Here is a 15,641-nt window from a genome sequence, read left to right as displayed (position 1 = left end):
CTTGGGAGTTTTATAAAACTACTGATGCCTCAGCTCCTGAACTAGACCAGTTAAATCAGAGCCTGTTAGTTGGGGTCTGGGCATTGTATTTTTAAAAGACTCCCCAGGGGATGTTTCTATCCTGCCAGCATTGCTGTAGATGATCTATCCCTGTTCCTACCTAAAGCCAATCCCTCCACTTGTTCATTGGAACAATGAACCCCACCTCCCACCTCCCAAGGACATAACTACTGATTCTCCCATCTCTTTCCATCATCATTTATTCACCTCTTAAGTGGATCATTTTCACCAGCATACAAACATTCTGTTATTTCCCCAATTTTTATTTTATGTTATTTTATTTATTTATTTATTTTTGGCTGCATTGGGTCTTTGTTGCTGCACACGGGCTTTCTCTAGTTGCGGCGAGCGGGGACTACTCTTTGTTTTGGTTCGCGGGCTTCTCATTGTGGTGGTTTCTCTTGTTGCAGAGCACGGGCTCTAGGCATGTGGGCTTCAGTAGTTGTGGCTCACGGGCTCTAGAGCGCAGGCTCAGTAGTTGTGGCACATGGGCTTAGTTGCTCCGCAGCATGTGGAATCTTCCCAGACCAGGGCTTGAACCCGTGTCCCCTGCATTGGCAGGCCGATTCCAAACCACTGTGCCACCAGGGAAGTCCTCCCCAATATTTTTTAAAAAGGTATTTTCATCGCACTTCTCCACCAGTTCTATCATTTTACATCCCTTTGCAGAAATTTTGCTCTTCTTCCATTCTCTCTTACAACAAATCTAATCTGGTCTTTGTGTCACCTCTCCTCTAAATCTGCTCTAGTTATGATAACCAAAGACTTCCACATGGCTAAAGCCAATGTTCAGTTCTTGGTCTTCATCTTCCTTGATGGATTGACAGCATTTGACATAGCTGATCACACACTTCTCCTTGATAAACTTTCTTTATTTCACTTACAGGATACCACACTCTTGATTTCTCTCCTGCCTAATTTTCTCTCAGTCTCCTTTACTGGTTTCTTCTTCTTTCCCTGAGCTCTCAATGTTTGTGAGGCCTTGGGCTCAGTCTTTAATCCTCTTCTCTTCTGTATATATTCACCCATAGTCACACCATCCAATTCTGTCTTCAAATAACATCGCTGTGCTAATGGCTCCCAAACTAGCTATATCCAGATCTTTATGCTTAATTCTTCACTTATATATCAAGTTGCTTAATCCAACAGTTCCACATGGAGAGCTGATAGGCTTTTCCGTCTGAAATAGTGGCAGTTCTGTTCTTCCATTGCTAGACCCCAAAACCTTGGAGTCAACCTTGAGTCCTCTTTTTCTAATACTCACATTCAATCTAATGGTAAGACTTCATACTCTGCCTTCAATCACATTCAATCTATCAGTAAGACTTCTAACTCTACCTTCAAATTATGTCCAGCATCTGGCCACTTCTCACCACCTCCACTGTTATCGCTCTGGCCTCAGTCATCATCGTTCTGACCTGGATTAGTATATAACCTCCTTGCTGGCTCCCCTGCTCTCTTCCCTACTCCACAATATATCTCAATCAAGCAGCCAGAGTGATTAACACCTAAGTCAGACCTTGTCATTCCCCTGCTCAAACACTCCTGTAGTTCTCTTTGCCACTCAGAGTAAAAGCCAGTTCCTCATAAAGGCCCATAAGTCCCATTATGACTTGATCCACTGCTTTCTTTCGAATGTTGGCTCCTACCACTTTCCCTTTTTTCCTGTTCTGCTCCAGCTGCACTGGCCTCTAAACCCACCAGTCACACTCCTGCCTCTTGACCTTTTCACTGGCATTTCCAGAGGGAATTTTTGCCCCAAATATTCGCTTGGCTACTCTATCATTTTCTTTAAGTCTCTATCTTCTCAGTGAAGCCTTCTCTGGCAACTTTCCACTTGTCCTTTTTTTTTCATACCATCTTAATATTGCTGTCTAATATTCTATATAGCTTACTTATTATACTATTAGAAAATTATACTATTCTATATAGTATCCTTAATGATTTATTCAATTGTCACTGGAAAAAGTGAATGTTATTTCACAATTCATTGTCTCATTTAGTGTCTAAATTAGTGCTGATTTGTTATATCAGTTATATATTATACCAACACTATAAATATTTTAACTTCAGTGCTTCATGGTGCTTCAAGTACTTCAAAAATTGCCTTCATGGTTATTACTTTATTTTTAAATTTTGCATGTGATAATTTCACATTGATAACGAACTAATGAGATGGAGAAATTTTAGCATGAGTCAGCATCAAGAAAGCAAAGTGGAAAATTGAGGATATAATACTGATAAGCTAGGCCAAAAATGTATTTTCTTGAATTAAGCAATTTGAAACAGACTTTATTGTTTTGGATTGAGCAATTAACTACCATCCATTGCCCCATTGCCCAACTTCCTACTCTTACTGCAGATTTAGACTCAATGATCACATGTACTAGATGAAGAAATTGACCATTATACAATTACAATTGGAATACAAAATACAATGATCACAAGGATTGCCTTGGGGAGGTGATGGTTGATCTGAGTGTTTCACAGATGGAAACTATTTATTCAGAAAGGCAGTTAGAAGAGCTTTCTAGGCAAAACGTGCAACATGCCAGAGGGCTTGGTACAAGAGAAATGGCAGTAGAAATCAGAGGGTAGTGTCTGGGAGAGGAAAAGTTGAAAGAGGGAAAGGCTGGCTATGAAAAGTATAGTGAATATCAAAATAACAGGTTTTCTGGTTGATTCCTCTATGCCCTATTTCCAAAGACACCTTCTGAATTTCACTCAGAGCATCAGAAAAAGGAAGCCAAAAGGGAAAGTAGTCTTGATAGTTTAAGTAATTCCTTGAGGGAAAATTGAAATCAATACGTTGTAATAATGAAAAGTAAAAATAATAATGGCTACAAATTACTTAATGGGCTACTATATAGGCAGTGTGCTATATACTTTACATTTTCTTATTTAATTCTTTTAATACCTCGAAGACATTAGAACTGTGATTATCATCTCCATTTTACTAAAGAAGAAATATGGTTGGTACTGGCAAACCCAGTTATTAACTCACATCTCTCTGACTCCAGAGCTGTTAACCATGGCAGCAGTATTTCCCAAAGAGCCTGCCCTTGCTAAATATGAAGTCTCCCGGGCCCTGCCCTAGAGATACTGAATTAGAATCTCTAAGGATGGAACCTAACAGTCTGCATTTTAAACAAGCGTGGTTTTTATACCTAGTATAATTGAGAACCCCTGAACTACCTAATACTGCCTCTCTAGAACTGCATTTATTCATAAATTTCAGGAAGCTTCTGAACAGTGTTGTCCTTTTGTTTCCAAAACACAGTTACTGACTCTCTTTTGTGGAGCTAGGCTCTGCCTGCTGTTGGCCAAGGTTTTTTTTTTTTTAAACTACATGGCTTCTTGGGCCTTCAGATCCATGCCTGATGTAGGAGTTGTGTGACTTTGATAGACACATACCCAGTAACAGACAAACATTCTTATCCTGTTTTTTTCAGGCCCCTAGTAGGGCTTGTCCCCTACTAGAAACAAGTGGGCTGGCCTATTTTAACAGGCAACAGAAAAAATGCTCTGTGTCCAAATACTTACCAGCTCCTTCCCCTCAGTTTCCCATCTGTTGAGCTTTCTTATGTGTTGCTCTAGAGAGCACAGGTCAATTATAAAGCGGAGCTAAGGAGGGCATAGAGTTTGATCTAATAAAAGGAAAAATGTCTAACCTACAGACAGCTCATCATTGGAATACTATGTCGTATGAGGTAGTGAGCCTCTCACCAGTGGACATAATGAAGCAGAGCCTGGATGCCTTATTGTCAGGAATGACATATGAAGAACTGGATATAACTCTGACTTTATTATTAAAGAGAACTAAATGTTTAATTTATGACAGGTGAAAGTTATGAAAAAAATTGTGCATTTTTTTCAAAATGCTGTCTAGACTTGGATTCATAGGGGCAATTTCATGCTTTTTCTCACTATTTCATTATCTCATGAAAGATAAGAGAGAAGTTTCCTCATCAAGAGAAAGTTTCCAAGTCCAATGACTTTTGATCTAAGCTATTAACATAATCCTGCCAGGTTCTCCTGACAGTTACCCCTGTTGATCTTGAACCCTCATCTTCATTTCCCTCTCCTACCTTTGTACATTCAAACGGCAGGACTGGGGGCTGGGAGAGCCACATGACTCACTCTCCTTGCTGTGTGTAAGTTCTTACTACTCCCAGTTGGGCATTTAGGTTAATTAGACATGAATGACAATGATGTGAGTGAACTTATCATAGTTAATGTAGTTATTAAGAATACATTTCCAGGCAACATCTGTACATAATTTCGATAAGGAAGCATTAAACCTGAAGTATATCCTTTTAAAATTATTTTTCAAGTAAAATTGGAGAGCATCTTAGATTAATTTTGAATTTCACTGTGATTCTATTAATTGGGAAAAAGAGATCTTTTTGAACCCGTACTACAGATTCACTGTGACATGTGGCTCAGACGTTCCCACTCAGAAATTTCTTCTAAATAAAAGTGGGATGAAAGCAAAAGCCAGAGGTAGATGAGTTACCAAGCCAAGAGACCAGAGAATAAAAAAACAAAAGCATAGCGTTGCAACCAAAGGTGAAGAATGGAAAGAGACAATAGAGAGTCTTCAAGTAAATTTTAACATCTTCAAAGATGAATTAACAGTCATGCATTACTTTGGGCTAGTCAGATTACATCTGGAAAGTAAAAATAATAACACTGTAAAAACAACTACCGTTAATTAAACCTTTGCTATTTGTCAGATACCATGCTGAGTATTACACAGACTACATCACATTCAGTCCTTACAATCAACCTTTGAGGAATATAATGAAACATTCTGATTGATAGTACACAGAAGTTAACAAACAAACTCAGAGTTATAGCCACTATGGAGAACAGTATGGAGGTTCCTTAAAAAACTGAAAATAGAATTACCATATGACCCACCAATCCCACTACTGGGCATATACCCAGAAAAAAACATAATTCAAAAAGACACATGCACCCCAATGTTCATTACAGCACTATTTACAATAGCCAGGTCATGGAAGCAACCTAAATGACCATGGACAGATGAATGGATAATGAAGATGTGGTACATATATACAATGGAATATTACTCAGCCATAAAAAGGAATGAAATTAGGTCATTTGTAGAGACGTGAATGGATCTAAAGACTGTCATACAGAGTGAAGTAAGTCAGAAAGAGAAAAACAAATATCGTATATTAATGCATATATGTGGAACCTAGAAAAGCGGTACAGATGAACCAGTTTCCAGGGCAGAAATAGAAACACAGATGTAGAGAACAAACGTACGGACACCAAGGGGAGAAAGTGGCAGGGGGTTGGTGGTGTGATGAATTGGGAGATTGGGATTGACATATATACACTAATATGTATGAAATGGATAACTAATAAGAACCTGCTGTATAAAAAATAAATAAAATAAAATTCAAGAAAATAAAAACAAGAAAGAGACTCAGGGAGGTTAATTAACTTGCCGAAGGTCAAACAGTTGGCAGTTTTTAGATCTGTTCTAACACAGATCTATCAGACCCCAAAGTGTCTTTTTAAAAATACTTTATTATATTTAGTTCTGGATCTCATCTTTCAGTAGGGACATAGAAAAACTGGAGCCTGTTCAGAAGAGAGTAACCTCAGTGACAAAGGCTTTCATGCTGTTTCATGTGAGGAAGGGCTGAAAGCCCTGGGGATGACTTAGATCAGTCAGGGAAAAAGTGAGAGCTGTCCTCAAATATTTAAAAATGGATGTATGGATGGGGACTCTGACTTGATTTACATGGCTTAGGACCAGGTTCTACTGGGAAAATGAATCTGTCCTAATTGGTGGGAGTGAGTTCCTTTACTTGGGGTGATTTCTAGAATATATAGGATAGCCACTTGGTGAGGATCTTGCAGAGAGGATTGGGGGGGATGTTTGGACTACATATGTTTGTGGTCCCTTCCAAGTCTTAAACTATATTAATCTGGGAAATAGAGTTGTAGAACAAGTTGCCGGTTAGGTCCAGGGTATGACACATCATTTTCTTATACTACATATATAAAATAACTTTTTTGTAGCCTGTCTTTCCACCTGGAAAACAGCTGTTGATAGACTAAAATTCTTGGATGTCTAATTCTTTGTCAATTCTAGATCCCTTGCCTGGCACAACAGCACACACTGAAATGTATGTTGAATGAATCAATGAATGGTATACGATAATTTTAGAGTACAATCTTGAGAACATAATTGCAGGTCCTACAGTCTAGCCATGAGCACAGTTTTTAGAAATCTCTTTTGAAGAAAAGTCTCCCCTGTCTAATATTTTCTGTTAGGTAGTCTTTACTTATTGATGGACCAAGAGAGTCTTGAACTGGAATAGCACTAATCATTTTCATGGGGCTTAGAGTGACTCATAGTTTCAAATAACTAGACTTTCTAAATAATAGATTCCAAACTTATGGACACTCAAGGCCATTGCCCAAACTCCCACACTTTTGGATGGCTGAGCAAATTTTGGGGAGCAGTGTGATGAACGTGATATTCATATTTTGGGTCTTCCTCTTCTCATGTGAGGCAAACTTTAGACCACTTACAGAAATTTAATACTAGATCCTAAGACATGCCATTTCCCCATGGCAAAATTAAGAAGTAAATGAAGTTTGATTTTAATGCCTTCCAGCTGAACATTTAACACTGTTATCCATTTATGCTAACTGAAATTCTACCCATGAATCTTCATCCTTAAAATTAAGGTGTCAGGGACAAGTGTGGGGTGAGAGAGTGGGGATTGGGGTAGATTTCCTTGTGTCCCCAAATCTCATCACTCTTTTTACCTGTAGTAAAGACTGGTCTCATTCTTACATGGCATTATTATAATCGTTTAGAATAGATGTAGGGAACAAGTCTCCCCATCACAGAATCCTGGAATGTTGGAGGTGTTAGGGCATGGGCTGACTACCTGATCTAACTCCAGCGGGTTAAGTGTCTGGGTCTTTCTCTCTCAGTACTGTGCTTGTAATTACTGTACCACACAGTCACTCCAAACGTTCTTATTGAAATAGATTTCTTTTTCTGTCACCTCTATTCTGAATACAAGGAAAACATAGCCCTCAGGACTCAGATGTTGGGCTGTGTTAAAGTGTTATGAAAATACTGCATCTAGCTTCTCCTGTCATCTGACTGTCCTGAAATCTTCTTTCAGGCTGGGCATAGTTACCTTTGAGGCATATGTTTTCTGACCAGATTGTAGCTTTCTTGAATGAAGGACTTTTGGTTTGTTATTGCTGACCCCATTCATTTGCTTAAGAATTAAATTACTGAGAAAGTGAAGTCACACAACAAATATTAATAAGGAATGTTACAGATACTTGGAAGTCGGGATCGTGATCCCTCTCCACTTGCTCCCTGTGGTCCACATCCTCCTGACTTCTATCCTGTAAAACAGAGAGGGATATGAGCCAGACTGAGGACAGAAAAGGAGCCAGGCTTTCAAAGTGTCAACAAAAGCTATTGCATTAAAGTTATCTCCAGGGATTAGTGTATATAATAATTAACACATATCCATAAAATCTTTTGAGAAATGTTAGAAGTTTTATATGATAAATGTCAATTGATGATGCTGATTTCTTGGGTTCTATAAGGATGGGCACTTTGTCTAGTAATCAGGACCATCTTAAGCTCAGTTTCCTTTTTTAGCACCTTCTTTGCCCACCTATTTTCTTTCCTGGTTCTTTCTTTCTTAACTTGGTCTTCATTCTAGCGCACTAAAGCCTACATCCCCAAAACTGGGAGAGAAGATTGTTCATGGTTACCTCCATAGAAATTATTGCAGAGTGTTTTTAAAAATTTGAAATTTGATGCTTTGAAGACAGACATCCATCACCTGTTTACTAAACACACAACCACTCCTTATTGTACGCTGCCAGAACGTTTCCTCTCATCTGTATAACCAGTATAGAGTTCTGTAAGTTTTTAAGTCTGTGAACCCAGGCCTACATGGCCGCTTCCTTACTGAGATAGGATGAGGCTTCCAAGCTCTTATACAAGTTAACTAAGGTGAGAATTGAAACCTCTGATTTGTTATCCAGTCTACTTTACTGTTCCTTGAATCTTCTGTGATTCACTTCTGTTTCATTATGGTCATTCAAAATTTCTTTTTAAAAAGGCAAAAATTTCTTAGCTATACTAAGAGGAAGTAAAAGAAAAGTTTGTGGAGAGGACCTTCAAGATAGTGGAGGAGTAAGACATGGAAATCACCTTCCTCCCCACAAATACATCAAAAATACATCTACATGTGGAACAACTCCTACAGAACACCTGTTGAATGCTGGCAGAAGACCTCAGACTTCCCAAAAGGCAAGAAACTTCCCACGTACCTGGGTAGGGCAAAAGAAAAAAGAAAAAACAGAGACAAAAGAATAAGGACAGGACCTGCCCCTCTGGGAGGGAGCTGTGAAGGAGGAAAAGTTTCCATGCACTAAGAAGCCCCCTTCACTGGTAGAGACGAGAGGTGGGCGGGGAGAAAGCTTTGGAGCCACAGAGGAGAGTGCAGCAACAGGGGTGCAGAGGGCAAAGTGGAGAGTTTCCCGCACAGAGGATCGGTTCTGACCAGCACTCAGCAGTCCGAGAGGCTTGTCTGCTCACCTGCCAGGGCAGGTGGTGGCTGGGAGCTGAGGCTTGGGCTTTGGAGGTCAGAACCCAGGGAAAGGACTGGGGTTGGCTGTGTGAACACAGCCTGAAGGGGGCTAGTGCACCACAACTAAACCGGAGGGAGTCCAGGAAGAAGTCTGCACCTGCCTAAGAGGCAAGAGACCATTGTTTTGGGGTGCGTGAGGAGAAGGGATTCAGAGCACCACCTAAGGGAGCTCCAGAGATGGGCACGAGCTGCGGCTATCAGCACGGACACCAGAGATGGGCATGAGACGCTAAGGCTGCTGCCGCCGCCACCAAGAAGCCTGTGTGCGAGCACAGCTCACTGTCCACACCTCCCCTCCTGGGAGCCTGTGCAGCCCGCCACTGCCAGGGTCCTGTGATCCAGGAACCACTTCCCCAGGAGAACACAAGGCACGCCTCAGGCTGGTGCAATGTTATGTTGGTCTCTGCCGCCGCAGGCTCACCCCGTATTCCGTACCCCGCCATTCCCCCGGCCTGAGTGAGCCAGAGCCGCCTAATAGCTGCTCCTTTAACCCCCTCCTGTCTGGATGGGGAACAGATGCCCTTAGGCGACCTACATGCAGCGGTGGGGCCAAATCCAAAGCTAAACCCCAGGAGCTGTACGAACAAAGAAGAGAAAGGGAAATCTCTCCATGCAACCTCAGGAGCAGAGGATTAAATCTCCACAAACAACTTGATGTACCCTGCATCTGTGGAATACCTGAACAGACAACGAAGCATCCTAAAACTGAGGCAGTGGGGCTTCCCTGGTGGCGCAGTGGTTGAGAGTCCACCTGCCGATGCAGGGGACACGGGTTCGTGCCACGGTCTGGGAAGATCCCACATGCCGCGGAGTGGCTGGGACCGTGAGCCATGGCTGCTGAGCCTGCGCATCCGGAGCCTGTGCTCTGCAACGGGAGCGGCCACAACAGTGAGAGGCCCGCGTACCGCAAAAAAAAAAAAAAAAAAATACTGAGGTGGTGGACTTTGGGACCAACTGTAGACTTAGGGTTTGCTTTCTGCATCTAATTTGTTTCCAGTTTTATGTTTATCTTAGTTTAGTATTTAGAGCTTATTATCATTGGTAATTGGTAGATTTGTTTATCTATTTGGTTGCTCTCTTCCTTTATATATATATATTTCTTTTCCTTTTTCTCTTTTGGTGAGTATGTATGTGTATGCTTCTTTGTGTGATTTTCTCTGTATAGGTTTGCTTTTACAATTTGACCTAGGGTTCTCTCTGTCCATTTTTCTTTTTAGCATAGTTTTTAGCACTTGTTATCATTGGTGGATTTGTTTACTGGTTTGGTTGCTCTCTTCTTTTTTTTTTTAAATTACTTTTTAATTTTAATAATTTTATTTTTTATGTTGATAACTTTATTTATTTTTTCTTTCTTTCTTTCATTTTCTTCTTTTCTCCCTTTTATTCAGAGCCATGTGGCTGAAACGGGCTTGGTGCTCCAGCTGGGTGTCAGGCTTGAGCCCCAGAGGTGGGAGAGCCGAGTTCAGGTCATTGGTCCACCAGAGACCTCTCAGACCCTCATAATATCAATCAGCAAGAGCTCTCCCAGAGATCTCCATCTCAGTGCTAAGATACAGCTCCACTCAATGACCAGTAAGCTCCAGTGCTGGACACCCCATGCCAAAAACTAGCAAGACAGGAACACAACCCGACCCATTAGCAGAGAGGCTGCCTAAAATCATAAGTTCACAAAAACCCCAAAACACACCACTGGACACGGTCCTGCACACCAGAAAGACAAGATCCAGCCTTATCTACCAGAACACAGGCACCAGTCCCCTCCAGCAGGAAGCCTACACAACCCACTGAACCAACCTCAACCACTGGGGACAGACAACAACAAAGAAAAGGGAACTATGAACCTGCAGCCTGCGAAAAGGAGACCCCAAACACGGTAAGTTAAGCAAAATGAGAAGACAGAGAAATACACAGCAGATAAAGGAGCAAGGTAAAAACCCACCAGACCAAACAAATGAAGAGGAAATAGGCAGTCTACCTGATAAAGAATTCAGAGTAATGACAGTAAACATGATCCAAAATCCTGGAGACACAATGGAGAAAATATAAGAAATGTTTAACAAGGACCTAGAAGAACTAAAGAGCAAACAAACAATGATGAACGACATGATGAATGCAATGTAAAATTCTCTATAAGGAATCAATAGCAGAATAACAGAGGCAGGACGGATAACTGCCTTGGAAGATAAAATAGTGGAAATAACTACCACAAGGCAGAATAAACAAAAAAGAATGAAAAGAATTGAGGACAGTCTCAGAGACCTCTGGGACAACATTAAACATATCAACATTCAAATTTTAGAGCTGCCAGAAGAAGAAGAGAAAAAGCAAGGGACTGAGAAAATATTTGAAGAGATTATAGTTGAAAACTTCCCCAATGTGGAAAAGGAAATAGTCAAACAAGTCCAGGAGCATAGAGAGTCCCATACAGGATAAATCCAAGGAGAAACACACCAAAACACATATTAATCAAACTATCAAAAATTAAATACAAAGAAAAAGTATTAAAAGCAGCAAGGGAAAAACAACAAATAACACACAAGGGAATCCCCATAAGGTTAACAGCTGATCTTTCAGCAGAAACTCTGCAAGCCAAAAGGGAGTGGCAGGACATATTTAAAGTGATGAAAGGGAAGAAGCTACAATGAACATTACCCTACCCAGCAAGGATCTCATTCACATTCGATGGGGAAATTAAAAGCTTTACAGACAAGAGAAAGCTAAGAGAATTCAGCACCACCAAACCAGCTTTACAACAAATGCTAAAGGAAGGTCTCTAGGCAGGAAATACAAGAGAAGGAAAAGACCTACCATAACAAACCCAAAACAGTTAAGAAAATGGTAACAATGGGAACATACATATCGATAATTACCTTAAATGTAAATGAATTAAATGCTGCAACCAAAATACACAGACTGGCTGAATGGATATAAAAACATGACCTTTATATATGCTGTCTACAAGAGACCCACTTCATACCTAGGGACACATACAGACTGAAAGTGAGGGGGTGGAAAAAGATATTCCATGCAAATGGAAATCACAAGAAACTGGAGTAGCAATTCTCATATCAGAAAAAATAGACTTTAAAATAAAGACTATTATAGGAGACAAAGAAGGGCAGTACATAATGATCAAGGGATCATTCCAAGAAGAAGATATAACACTTGTAAACACTTATGCACCCAACATAGGAGCACCTCAATACATAAGGCAAATGCTAACAGCCATAAAAGCGGAAATCGACAGGAACACAATCATAGTAGGGGACTTTAACACCCCACTTTCATCAATGGACAGATCATCCAAAATGAAAATAAATAAGGAAACATAAGCTTAAATGATACATTAAACAAGATGGACTTAATTGATATTTATAGGACATTTCATCAAAAAAAAAACAACAACACACTTTCTTCTCCAGTGCTCATGGAACATTTTCCAGGTTAGATCATATCTTGGGTCACAAATCAAGCCTTGGTAAATTTCAGAAAATTGAAATCATATCAAGTATCTTTTCTGACCGCAACGCTATGAGATTAGATATCAATTACAGGAAAAAATCTGTAAGAAATACAAACACATGGAGGCTAAACAGTGCACTACTGAATAATCAAGAGATCACTGAAGAAATCAAAGAGGAAATCAAAAAATACCTAGAAACAAATGACAATGAAAACATGACAACCCCAAACCTATGGGATGCAGCAAAAGCAGTTCTAAGAGGGAAGTTTAGAGCAATACAATCCTACCTCGAGAAACAAGAAAAATCTCAAACAACGTAACCTTACACATAAAGCAGTTAGAGAAAAAAGAACAAACCCCAAAGTTAGCAGAAGGAAAGAAATCATAAAGATCAGATCAGAAATAAATGAAAAGAAATGAAGGAAACAATAGCAAAGATCAATAAAACTAAAAGCTGTTTCTTTGAGAAGATAAAATTGATAAACCATTAGCCAGACTCATCAAGAAAAAAAGGGAAAGGACTCAAATCAATAGAATTAGAAATGAAAAGGCAGAAGTAAAAACTGACACTTCAGAAATACAAAGGATCATGAACGATTACTACAAGCAACTCTATGCCAATAAAGTGGACAACCTGGAAGAAATGGACAAATTCTTAGAAATGCACAACCTTCCAAGACTGAAACAGGAAGAAATAGAAAATATAAACAGACTAATCGCAAGCACTGAAATGAAACTGATTAAAAATCTTCCAACGAAAAAAGCCCAGGACTAGATGACTCCTCTGGCAAATTCTATCAAACATTTAGAGAAGAGCTAGCACTTATCCTTCTCAAACTCTTCCAAAATATAGCAGAGGGTGGAACACTCCCAAACTCATTCTACGAGGCCACCATCACCCTGATACCAAAACCAGACAAGGATGTCTCAAAGAATGAAAACTACAGGCCAATATCACTGGTGAACATAGATGCAAAAATCCTCAACAAAATACTTGCAAACAGAATCCAACAGCACATTAAAGGGATCATACACAATGACCAAATGGGGTTCATCCCAGGAATGCAAGGATTCTTCAATATACGCAAGTCAATCAATGTGATAAACCATATTAACAAACTGAAGGATTAAAACCATATGATATGATCATCTCAATAGATGCAGAAAAAACTTCCTCCAAAATTCAACATCTAATTATGATAAAAACCCTCCAGAAAGAAGGCATAGAGGGAACTTACAACAACACAATAAAGGTCATGTATGACAAACCCACAGCCAACATCATCCTCAATGGTGAAAAACTGAAACCATTTCCTCTAAGGTCAGGAACAAGGCAAGGTTTTCCAGTCTCACCACTATTATTCAACATTGTTTTGGAAGTTTTAGCCACGGCAATCAGAGAAGAAAAAGAAATAAAAGGAATCCAAATCAGAAAAGAAGAAGTAAAACTGTCACTGTTTGCAGATGACATGATACTATACATAGAGAATCCTAAAGATGCTAACAGATAACTACTAGAGCTAATCAATGAATTTGGTAAAGTAGCAGGATACAAAATTAATGCACAGAAATCTCTGGTATTCCTATACACTAATGATGAAAAATCTGAAACTGAAGTTAAGGAAACACTCCCATTTACCATTGCAACAAAAGAATAAAATACAACCCAGCAATCCCACTACTGGGCTTATGCCCTGAGAAAACCGTAATTCATACAGAGTCATGTACAACAATGTTCATTGCAGCATTATTTACAATAGCCAGGACATGGAAGCAACCTAAGTGTCCATTGACAGATGAATGGATAAAGAAGATGTGGCACATATATACAATGGAATATTACTCAGCCATAAAATGAAAAGAAATTGAGTTATTTGTAGTGAGGTGGATGTACGTAGAATCTGTCATACAGAGTGAAGTAAGTCAGAAAGAGAAAAACAAATACCGTATGCTAACACATACATATGGAATCTAAAAGAAAAAAGTAAATGGTTCTGAAGAACCTAGCGGCAGGACAGGAATAAAGACGCAGATGTAGGGAATGGACTTGAGGACATGGGGAGGGGGAAGTGTAAGCTGGGACGAAGCAAGAGAGTGGCTTGGACATATATACAGTAAGAAATGTAAAATAGATAGCTAGTGGGAAGCAGCCACGTACCACAGGGAGATCAGCTCAGTGCTTTGTGACCACGTAGGGGATTGGGATAGGGAGGGTGGGAAGGAGATGCAAGAGGGAAGGGATATGGGTATATATGTATATGTATAACTGATTCACTTTGTTATATTGCAGAAACTAACACACCATTGTAAAGCAATTATACTCCAATAAAGATGTTTAAAAAAAATAAAAGTTTGTTCCCACACTTAGATGCTGGTATGATGGTGGCAACAGTAAGCAGAGTGATTACAGCAAGGAAGGTAAAATCAGGAGAAAAGTTAGGGCATTTTTTTGGCTTTTTACCCCTCTGGATATTGTTTACAGCTAAAACTTTCGAGATTCTATGTTTTGTTTTATTTTTAATTTATTATTATTTTATTTATTTATTTAAATATGCAATTTTATAAATTTATTTATTTTTGGCTGCGTTGGGTCTCTGCTGCTGTGCACGGGCTTTCTCTAGTTGCGGCGAGCGGGGGCTACTCTTCGTTGTGGTGCTTCGGCTTCTCATTGGGGTGGCTTCTCTTGTTGCAGAGCACGGGCTTTAGGCACCCAGGCTTCATTAGTTGTGGCACACGGGCTTAGTAGTTGTGGCTTGTGGGCTGTAGAGCGCAGGCTCAGTAGTTGTGGTGCATGGGCTTAGTTGCTCTGTGGCATGTGGGATCTTCCCAGAACAGACCGTGTCCCCTGCATTGGCAGGCAGATTCTTAACCACTGTGCCACCAGGGAAGTCCCTATTTATTATTTTTTAAATTTATTTTATTTATTTTTGGCTGCGTTGGGTTTTCATTGCTGCGCGCGTGCTTTCTCAAGTTGCGGTGAGTGGGGGCCACTGTTTGTTGTGGTGCGCAGGCTTCTCGTTGTGGTGGCTTCTCTTGCTGTGGGACACGGCCTCTAGGTACACGGGCTTCAGTAGTTGTGACATGTGGGCTCAGTAGTTGTGGCTCGCTGGCTCTAGAGTGCAGGCTCAGTAGTTGTGGCACACGGGCTTAGTTGTTCCACAGCATATGGGATCTTCCTGGACCAGGGATCGATCCCATGTCTCCTCCATTTGCAGGCGGATTCTTAACCACTGTGCCACCAGAAAAGTCCCCTATGTTTTGTTTTAAAAAGGACTTGGGAAAGACTGAATTTATACTCTAAGATAGTGCTGATCAATAGAAACATGAGATATAGATTACATATCATATATTAAACATTTAATATATATTTTTTACTTTTGTAGTAGTCACATTAAAAAAATTAAAATGGTGAAATTAATTTTCACAGTGTATTTTCTTTA

At 40.0% G+C, this 15,641-nt stretch overlaps 1 protein-coding gene across 2 annotated transcripts in view; it reads left to right on the top strand.

Moving 5' to 3' along the window:
* TAFA2 (TAFA chemokine like family member 2) overlaps nucleotides 1-15,641 on the top strand; it is a 554,547-nt gene that overhangs the window by 303,117 nt on the left and 235,789 nt on the right. The window lies entirely within an intron of this gene.

The sequence above is a fragment of the Pseudorca crassidens genome, chromosome 11 (genome assembly GCF_039906515.1).
Source record: "Pseudorca crassidens isolate mPseCra1 chromosome 11, mPseCra1.hap1, whole genome shotgun sequence".
Classification (NCBI taxonomy): domain Eukaryota; kingdom Metazoa; phylum Chordata; class Mammalia; order Artiodactyla; family Delphinidae; genus Pseudorca; species Pseudorca crassidens.
Note: the sequence above shows the minus strand (reverse complement) of the source record. Positions and strands in the feature narration are given on the sequence as shown.